The sequence below is a fragment of the Ischnura elegans genome, chromosome 9 (genome assembly GCF_921293095.1).
Source record: "Ischnura elegans chromosome 9, ioIscEleg1.1, whole genome shotgun sequence".
Taxonomy (NCBI): domain Eukaryota; kingdom Metazoa; phylum Arthropoda; class Insecta; order Odonata; family Coenagrionidae; genus Ischnura; species Ischnura elegans.
The window spans coordinates 64148453-64157582 of record NC_060254.1 but is presented as its reverse complement, the minus strand read 5'-3'; the positions used below and the strand labels follow the sequence as shown (position 1 = coordinate 64157582).

Below are 9130 nucleotides of genomic sequence, written 5' to 3'. Positions count from 1 at the left end.
GTAAAATTTAATCCATTATAGTTTACAAATATATTTAAATGAAAAATCTTTATCTGGAATGAAAATTGAAACAAATTCTGGGTATAAATCCCACACGCGTATCCCCAAAAGAAAATAAAGGAAGAGTGACTCTAGTGTGATGGCCTTTAAGTAAATTATATTCAGGATGATAAAAAATTTATTTTTCCCAGAAATTTCAATTCTAGTTTTTTACTCGATATGGTACCTGCGTATCATAAGTATATAATATTTATTTTTTAGCGTCAATTATATTTTTAGGGTTTAAATTATATTTTACGTCAGTACATCATATTTATTTTATTGTGTGCAATCATAAGTTATCTGAAGTTCCTTTCTGATTCTTCCTTCCCCTTGCTCGTTTCTATTCGTTTTTCATTGTTTTCCTGAAACTTTTTCACTTTTTTGTTTCCAACGCATTGTTTTTTTGTTTCAAATAGTAATGTTCCTAGTGTATTTATATTTATGGTGTTAATTATATTGAGCGTTATAAATTATTTTTTTATTTTTTGTCTTAGGAAAATTGTTGCATTTTGTATTTGCTTTTATCCAAGAGCACAAATACACGCTCATTCATGCATTCATACCTAATGAAGCATATGGTAACAATAAGTACATTTCCTGTGTACACATATGCATTTTCTTAGCAAGGAAATTTTTATTCGCGCTAAAAATTAGAGAAAATGTACAAACGCCTTCTTCTTCAATGTTTTTCTCCTGAATTTATGTAACACTCGATTGGTGTACATATCTTAATTTCAACATCAAACACATCTCAAAGCACTGAAGGAACAAGTGACTTTGTACGCAGTCACGCGCACGGGTGCAAAGTTAAATACACCAAAGGATGAAGTTCGCCATGAAAAAATATTTGACTTAGCCGGAATTCGAACCCGGATCTCCCGATTGCCGGTCAGGCGTGCTACCAGTTACACCACCAAGCCATCTTCTCAGAGCGAACTTCGGGATGGGTTTTACCGAACAAGATGTTGACGTCACAAGTCCACACTGTGGCACATGTGGCGAGGGTCGTGCTTACTAAGCCACTGTCGGGGAGAAAAACCCTTATTTTCCGCTGGTCTGCGGCGACGAATTTCAAAGCACTGAAGGAACAAGTGACTTTGTACGCAGTCACGCGCACGGGTGCAAAGTTAAATACACCAAAGGATGAAGTTCGCTATGAAAAAATATTCGGGTTCGGGTTCGAATCCCGGCTAAGTCAAATATTTTTTCATGGCGAACTTCATCCTTTGGTGTATTTAACTTTGCACCCGTGCGCGTGACTGCGTACAAAGTCACTTGTTCCTTCAGTGCTTTGAAATTCGTCGCCGCAGACCAGCGGAAAATAAGGGTTTTTCTCCCCGACAGTGGCTTAGTAAGCACGACCCTCGCCACATGTGCCACAGTGTGGACTTGTGACGTCAACATCTTGTTCGGTAAAACCCATCCCGAAGTTCGCTCTGAGAAGATGGCTTGGTGGTGTAACTGGTAGCACGCCTGACCGGCAATCGGGAGATCCGGGTTCGAATCCCGGCTAAGTCAAATATTTTTTCATGGCGAACTTCATCCTTTGGTGTAGTTATCAAACATATCATTTAAATTTCAAACAGTTTATCATCCAGAACTTGTAAAGGAATATTGAAATAAACCTTTGATTTCGGTTGAAAGGAAATGAAAATGATCTAAAAGATTTTGACGTATAAAACGATTGCCTTTTCAAATAATATCAAGAGATAAAATTTAATTACATTCAGATTTAATAAGAAGAAACTGAATAGAATTCTGAGTGTTTTTCCACTTCAAATTTTCATAACATTAACTTGTAACCTCTCTGTCTTTCCGAGTATATTTTGAGTCTTAGTTATAAAATTAGCTACCGCCTTTCTATTATCCTATGATCCGTTTCAGAGAATGATTACACCTGAGCTAACTAAAAAATCATATTTTCATGTCAACTGAGCACTTTTGTGAGAGAGTGAAGCTAATGCTGTTATATGGGGTTGCTACCGGGTAAAGGTACTGAAATATAGCAGCATGAAAGGTGAGAGATGAGGTATTCATGTGAACATATATTCAAAACAAAGGCTGTTTGGACAGTTAGACTACTGGTGTCGGTCGGACGCGAGAATCAAAAGAGCACGATTCCCTAGGCCCGTCCCGTCTCCTAATATCCTCCTTTAGATCGCTTTTCAACTCCCGAGAAGGTAACACTTTGATCCACGCCTGGCATCATTTATCTTCCGCAGCCATCCTATCTATCGCCCATCTCTCAATCTTCTCTTGCTTATTTCTTCCTCCCTCCCAGCTACCGTCACCTATTCTTGCAAAATAAGTGAGAAAAATTATGTCATTAACAAATTTACTAAGTCTATGGTCAGTGCTCCTTTTACACCTTTTATGTTTCATTTCACAAGCTCCATTGGGTAGTCACAGTTATGCTAAAAAAATGTAATATCTCAAATTTGATTCGTAACCCCGTTGTCCGGCGTTGTAAGAGACTGAGTGAATTTTAATCCTATTCATATTTTGATTTGAAAATAACATGATAATTATCCTTTACTATAATGGGTTACCAACCCACTCCTTCAAAATATATACCGAAATTGTATACAAGCTCCAACGAAGGTGGCGTATTGCCTGTAGTTGATTCGGGATTGGAGCATAATATGTGCAAACGAGTGATATAATTGGCTACCATTTCCACACAAATGGAGAGAGACGGCCTTCACCGGTGTAATTTGTGATCTATTAAGTGAGTGAGTATTTTAATCATTTTCTCACGTTTAATCATAATAATGTGATTAGAATAAGACATTTCAACAGTTTATTTTCTAATTTTTTTATTTAGGGTAAGCAATCAATAAATATAGGAGTATTTACTTACATAAGTAATATCAAGAAAATTGTTATCTTGACGTATAAAGAAAATTAGGATTTATATTTCACGTTCCATAAAATATATCCAATTGTACGTTAATAGCAGTAATATTAACTTGTGATGCATAATAGCCACTTTTTGAAACAATTAAGCTGCATCTATTTCTGCATCTGCTAAAGGAAATGTGTTGACCACCTCTAGAAGATCAAAAAAGCAGCAGCAATGCTGATCAATGGAAGTTCTCGCATTAATCTCCCTGAGCTCATACATATTAATGATGATTCCGCCCACGCATCACGATTGATTTTTACTCACCACTACGGGGATAACTCAATGATTACCTTTTTGGTTCGGTTTTCCATACATAACACCCAGTAAGGGTAAATGTTTGAGTGGATTTTTTTGGAAAATAGGATATCGAATGGGGTGGAGTGTTTTCTAACAAAATATTTTCCACGTTATCAAATACCAAGTGCTCTCTTATCTTTTAATCTGCTAGTTTAATTGAAGGGGTCTACTCAAGAGGATGTGGATGACTAAAGCATAGGAAACCCATACTTTTTGGTGAAGCTAATTAAATAATTCTTTCCAATTCTATACATTAATTGGCATTTACACTCATAAGTTAGAACCAGATAATTTTAGTTGAGGCTTCCAAATATTTTTGCGCATCACAGAAAACAAAATAGCTCCCAGGAGTCTTGGGTACCGTAGTTTTCTGAAAGAAGATCAACTTTCTAAATTATATATCAAAGATGGAAAAATATGCACACTATCAGAATACGATGAAAAGGCAGTAATAGAGTCGATTATTATCACAGAACATTCTCGGTGCTCTAGTTGTAATTCATCCATGATCGGTATGGAGTGAATGATTGATTTGATGTCGCATGCACGAGTTACACCAATGTAAAAGTAAAATTGTGGATTATTATTTTACTTTTGAATATTTAGTAATAGATACTCACGTTTCCATTGAGCATTAATCGGTACGTAGATTATTCCCAAATGATAAACTTTTAGTGGTTATGTTTACATAGATTTAAAGCCATTTATTTTGGCTTGATTCGGCGAAGACAAAAATTATCGCCTTAGTTTTTATCGATGTTCAAATTTGAAATATTTCGGAGAAGTATGTTGTACTTGGGATATAATCACTATACTTCACTCGTAGATTCTAAGTATCTCATTTTTGAACAAAATGGATGTAGGTATTTACTTTTACAACTTCTATGGCCTAAGAACTAAAAACACTACCGGACCCGTACTTAAAATATAAGTAAATAAGGGCATTTTAATCATTGGTTATCTCATTATATAACCATAAAAACTACTACGATGTTTTAGTTAAAAATTTAAAACAAATTTATTCGGAGTAAACACCATTATTTTATTTTTTGTTATATGCCAGTAAATAATAAAATAATATTAGAACATACATCATGACTTTAAACGCTGCCTTTCATAAAAAGACGTGACTCTAAACAACCGGTTTTATTCACATTGTCAAAGTATGGAAATACTTTAAAAACAAAATTGTTTCCCTCATAAGTATCTTGAAATAGGGTTGAATTTAAATTTATCCTACTTAAATTTCCCTGTGCCAAAATCGAAGTTACCCTAAGACATTTTTTCGAGTGCATACAATTTCTCCCCATCATCTACGTCCCACCAACTCGTGCTTGATTCAACATTCTCCGAGGATGAATTCAAATTTCTCACCCTTGGACTCCACTTGGAGAGGCAAAGCTACCGACTGCTATTACCCTTAGTTAAAATTATGCCCCAGCCTGTGCCGAGGGGAGCGCACGAATAGATAGGAGCGGCCCGATTCCCGGGATGATCACGTACTGCGGCCGGATGCATATTTCGCATTAGGCCACCCTGGTCTCTCTCCATGCTGGGTGGGAAGGGGTCATTGGGGGAGGAATAGGGAGTCTGGTGGCTGGGTGGGTAGTGATACGAGTCACGTGAGAATCCGCCACCGTATACAGGTCCTCATCCAAAAAACGTTAGCCAGAATCAATTGTTCGTCTCACTTATAGGAAGTTACGAATTATGAATTCGGAGTTTATTGAATATGATCTCCGAAACGAGTACTGAATTGGCATTTATGCTGGATATTGTAATCAACGGAACCCGTCCAGTATATAGAACTCGGAGTGACAATATGAGGAGCAAGAAATTAGTGCTCACAAGACATGAAGTTTCTCCTCTGAACTTGTCTCATTTACTTCTCCGAAGTACACTGCATTAAAGGAGAAAATTCTTTGGGTATTAACGGCGAACAAATGTTATGATTCATAAATAGAAATGTGTTATTAAAATGGTTAGGAAATAGAAAATGAAATGAGATCTTTGCAAAAAAGTAGGTATACACTTTATTTCTTGAACTTTAGTCTCAGACTTAAGTCCATTTAAAATTGATTTTTTAAATTCTGATGAATATGTATGAATAGCAGTTTATCTGATAATTGTGAGTATTGTTTTGACTGTGTTTTATATACATTTTTATTATTTTAAACGATTAGTGTTATTTGCCATGATATTCAAATAAGAAAAGTGAAAAAATGAATGCCCAGAAGCTCCAAAGGACACTCTAAGTAATTTTTTAAAACAGTTAGGACACTCAAAAGAATATTTTAAAGGAGCTCAAAAAAATTTAACCTTTCGTCAGGCGCAATAATGGAATTGCTGAGTTCAGGCGCAATGTGCCTGACAGGCACAGATGTGAAAAACATAATAAACTCTTAGCATCAGTGGTAAACCTTTAAAGTTTAAAGCACCATTAATAGTGTTGCCGAACACTTACATGATTTCTTACATGCTATGCATAGACCCCTTTACATGCCGTCATACGGCACTAGACCAATCCAGCAAGGTGCGATTAACGAGCTCTTTATGCTATTAAGTATCATTGTGTGTAATATATTTTAGTATGTAAATTCTGTAAGATCAGTGTTTCTAATTTTGCTATCTTACTCATTTAATGATTCTTTAATTTTGCTTTATCGTGCAATTAATTTGCTTACTTATGCTGAATAATCCGCCACTTAGCTGTCGGCATAAATGCAAAAAGTCATAGGATGCATCGAGCGTATCAAAACAAAATGCTACTACGAACGTTAAGGGACTATGCTGTCTCGTAGCGCGGAGAAATGAATAAAAGGCTCGCACTCTGCCTCTCAGATCCATTGCGCCCAAAGGAAGGTTAAAGCAGCTTTTCAAGAGAATATACATATTTTAGGTAACAGAAAAACTCAAAAAACTAGCGAATACTTGCATGTTCGAATACAAGATTGATTTAAGTAAATCGGCCACTTTCCACCCACAAACCTTCCTCGAAAAAACCCTCTTTTCCCCCCTCAGAGCGGTGAACCACCATCCCCGCCCCAAAACCACCGCTCGCCCTTGCTTACTCAGTCCCCGGAAAGCGTCTCTTATTACATCCCCTTCCGTATCACCCAGCAGGGATTCGCAACGCCGATTCCATCGCATGGAAATCGACCGTTTTAATTCAATTCCTAACATTTTCCTAAACACAGGCATTCGTTACGGATCCTATTTCAATTACCACTAAAGTGATTCCTCATCACGATTTGATTGAAACACGAAACGATTCCATTCCTCGCTCGATATTTGATAATCCTATCGTGACCTTCACTATTAGGCATCAGTTTCCATGAAGGAGTGAAAGGGGAAAGGAATTTCGTATTTTGACGGAAAGAAGACATGAGGTTTTCTCTGGTTATATTGCTAACTTAACTATCCAAAGACTTTGCAGCAATTCAAATATCATGGTATGATAATCGGTTTATGGTGAAATTATTTTTTTACGTTTCCTATTTAGTTTTATACAAAGTGTAAAGTGGCGATACACATGCCAAATAGGCATTATTTAAAAAGATACACTCTGAATACTAAGTGCTAACTGCTTATTCAACTGCTAACCAGAGTGATAGCTAATTGAAAAATACCTTGACTTGATTGAGCAATGAAGTCACGTTTGATAAGTCGATATTAAATGAAATTAATCTGATACCGTGATAAATTCTGCTACCGTAACAATACGGAAAGATTATAATCCACCAAATTTCACTGAAACTAAAAAAAAACCTGGATATCTTTCACTGGATAAAGGCAACTTAAAGTCATAAAAATATGTCTATAGATATCATAAAAATTACTATATAAATGTAATTGCAGAAGAATTAGAAGAAGCATTACTATATAAATATAGTTCAGCAGATGAATAAAAATAATACTTCTCGTCACCCTGTTGAAAAGTATCCCAACACTGACACAATTTTAGCGAATTTCCTATTTATTCCACAAGGGAGCATACTTCCAATCCCAGGTATTGGGAGGAATAAACCCAAAAATGCTACGTAACGTCAAAGGGAATGGACATTTACGGCATAAAATATTAGTAGAAATACTCTTTTTCATGTACGATCCAACAATTCGGTCCGAATCCTGGAGCGTTAAAATCCATTTGATCTTTTTCCGAGGATCGATCACGCCTAGACGGCCGCACACGTCTTCCGCAATACGTTACTGGGCGACACAAAGTGGGGATCAGATTTCGTGGACAGGAATGCCCGTACATATGCGAGAACGACCGTTGTGTGCGCGTGACCATCATTGACCACGGAGCAAATGTTTGTATCCCTCAAAGCCGTCGTTACGTATGACGTCCCGTCGACTGGAAGGCAATCAACCCCCTCTCCCGGGGTCATTGGAACGGACGAACGGACCCACGGAGAGAAAGAGAGTGGAAATTAGCGATGCCGCAACGGTGGGAGGCATTGTCTGCCAATGGGTTTTGGAAATGCACGAACATCAAGGGAGGGCATTAATAAGTGGACAGAAACGCGCGTGAACGGATTGTCACGTATTGACGCACCCTTAGACTCATAGGCTCTGGACCAGCAACACTGCTTCGTTCGGGTATAGTGGCCATGCCCAGGGTGGAAACATTGAATGCGACACTAAAATTTAAGGTTGCAATGGGGATAATTTTTTAGAATAGTTAACTGTGATGGATGACCACATCTTAAGTGATTTAAATAAAAAAATAATTTTGGCATTTTGGTTGGTTTAAAACTAAATAATATCATCTTAAAATTCAAAGACTGAAGGCTGGAGATTTAATTTCAGATTAAAAATAAATATCGTAATAAATCATCGTTCATTGGGTTCAGACGCTAAAATTATTATCGACTGTCATCTTTCCGAAAGAAGAAATTTGAAGAGTAAAAAAACTTTCATGAAGCTACTAAAATTTATTCATGTGTTTCAGCTTGTATCATATAATATGAATACATTTAAAAATTAAATTAATTCGGATAATCGAATGAATTTTTTCCTTTCACATTCTCTTGAATAGTTTATGGACTCAATCTGTTCCTCGATGATGCCGTCCATAGAATCCATAATCTTCTTAGTCCATAGTCTTTAACACTTTGCGTGACACGGACGTAATATTACGTCCTGCTAATCCTTCTGAGGATTGCCATGGACGTAATATTACGTCTTTCCATTTAATTGGCTTTGTATGCGTGAAGCCGTAATATTTAGCCCGTGGTACTTTTCCAGTTTACTGCTTAGGGGTTCTCTTTTTTCAAAAATCAAATGCTCGATGGAAAAAGAGTTCACTTTATGCCTTGAGGACAAAAAGTTCTCTGTAGCTACCGGAATCCTCATCTTAGGCCACTTACATTAGTGTGAAAATTCTTTGGGCCGATGGACCGTTTGTTGAGGGTGCATTGACCCTTTTTGTCATCCAGGATTTATAATTCTTTGCTTGGAACAATGCTTTTTTATGATTTCCATGTTTTAAATAGTTCAAATTGAGCGTATTAAAAAAATATTATGCATGTTATGGCGGTACATCATATGTTGCAACTTTTTTATTTTTCAAAAACGGTAGGTTTTCAATGTCAAATTATATATTTAAAAATTAGCAATAAATGTTATTCAACTCATTTATATAAAAGAGCAAAGTCAATTTTTATTGGAATGCAAATCGGTATAAATGTATTTTTGATGCTAATGTTTAAAAAAATTTACGAATAAACTAAAAAATTGGCTGGATTTTTTTGTAGGGCTTTAAATTTAGCAGCCAGCACTCAAAGTGTTAAAAATGACTACAAGAAAATACACGTAAAATTGCTAGTTGTGGATCTAATTACCTCATCTAATCCAAATTGGTTGTGTCCAGTTGCCTACGAT

At 36.4% G+C, this 9130-nt stretch overlaps 1 non-coding gene across 1 annotated transcript; it reads left to right on the top strand.

The window, feature by feature from the left end:
* The first annotated feature begins 1488 nt into the window (after positions 1–1488).
* Trnaa-ggc lies at positions 1489–1560 on the top strand. Its single transcript has one exon. It is a non-coding gene; the product is annotated as a tRNA-Ala (tRNA).
* Positions 1561–9130: the final 7570 nt, after the last annotated feature.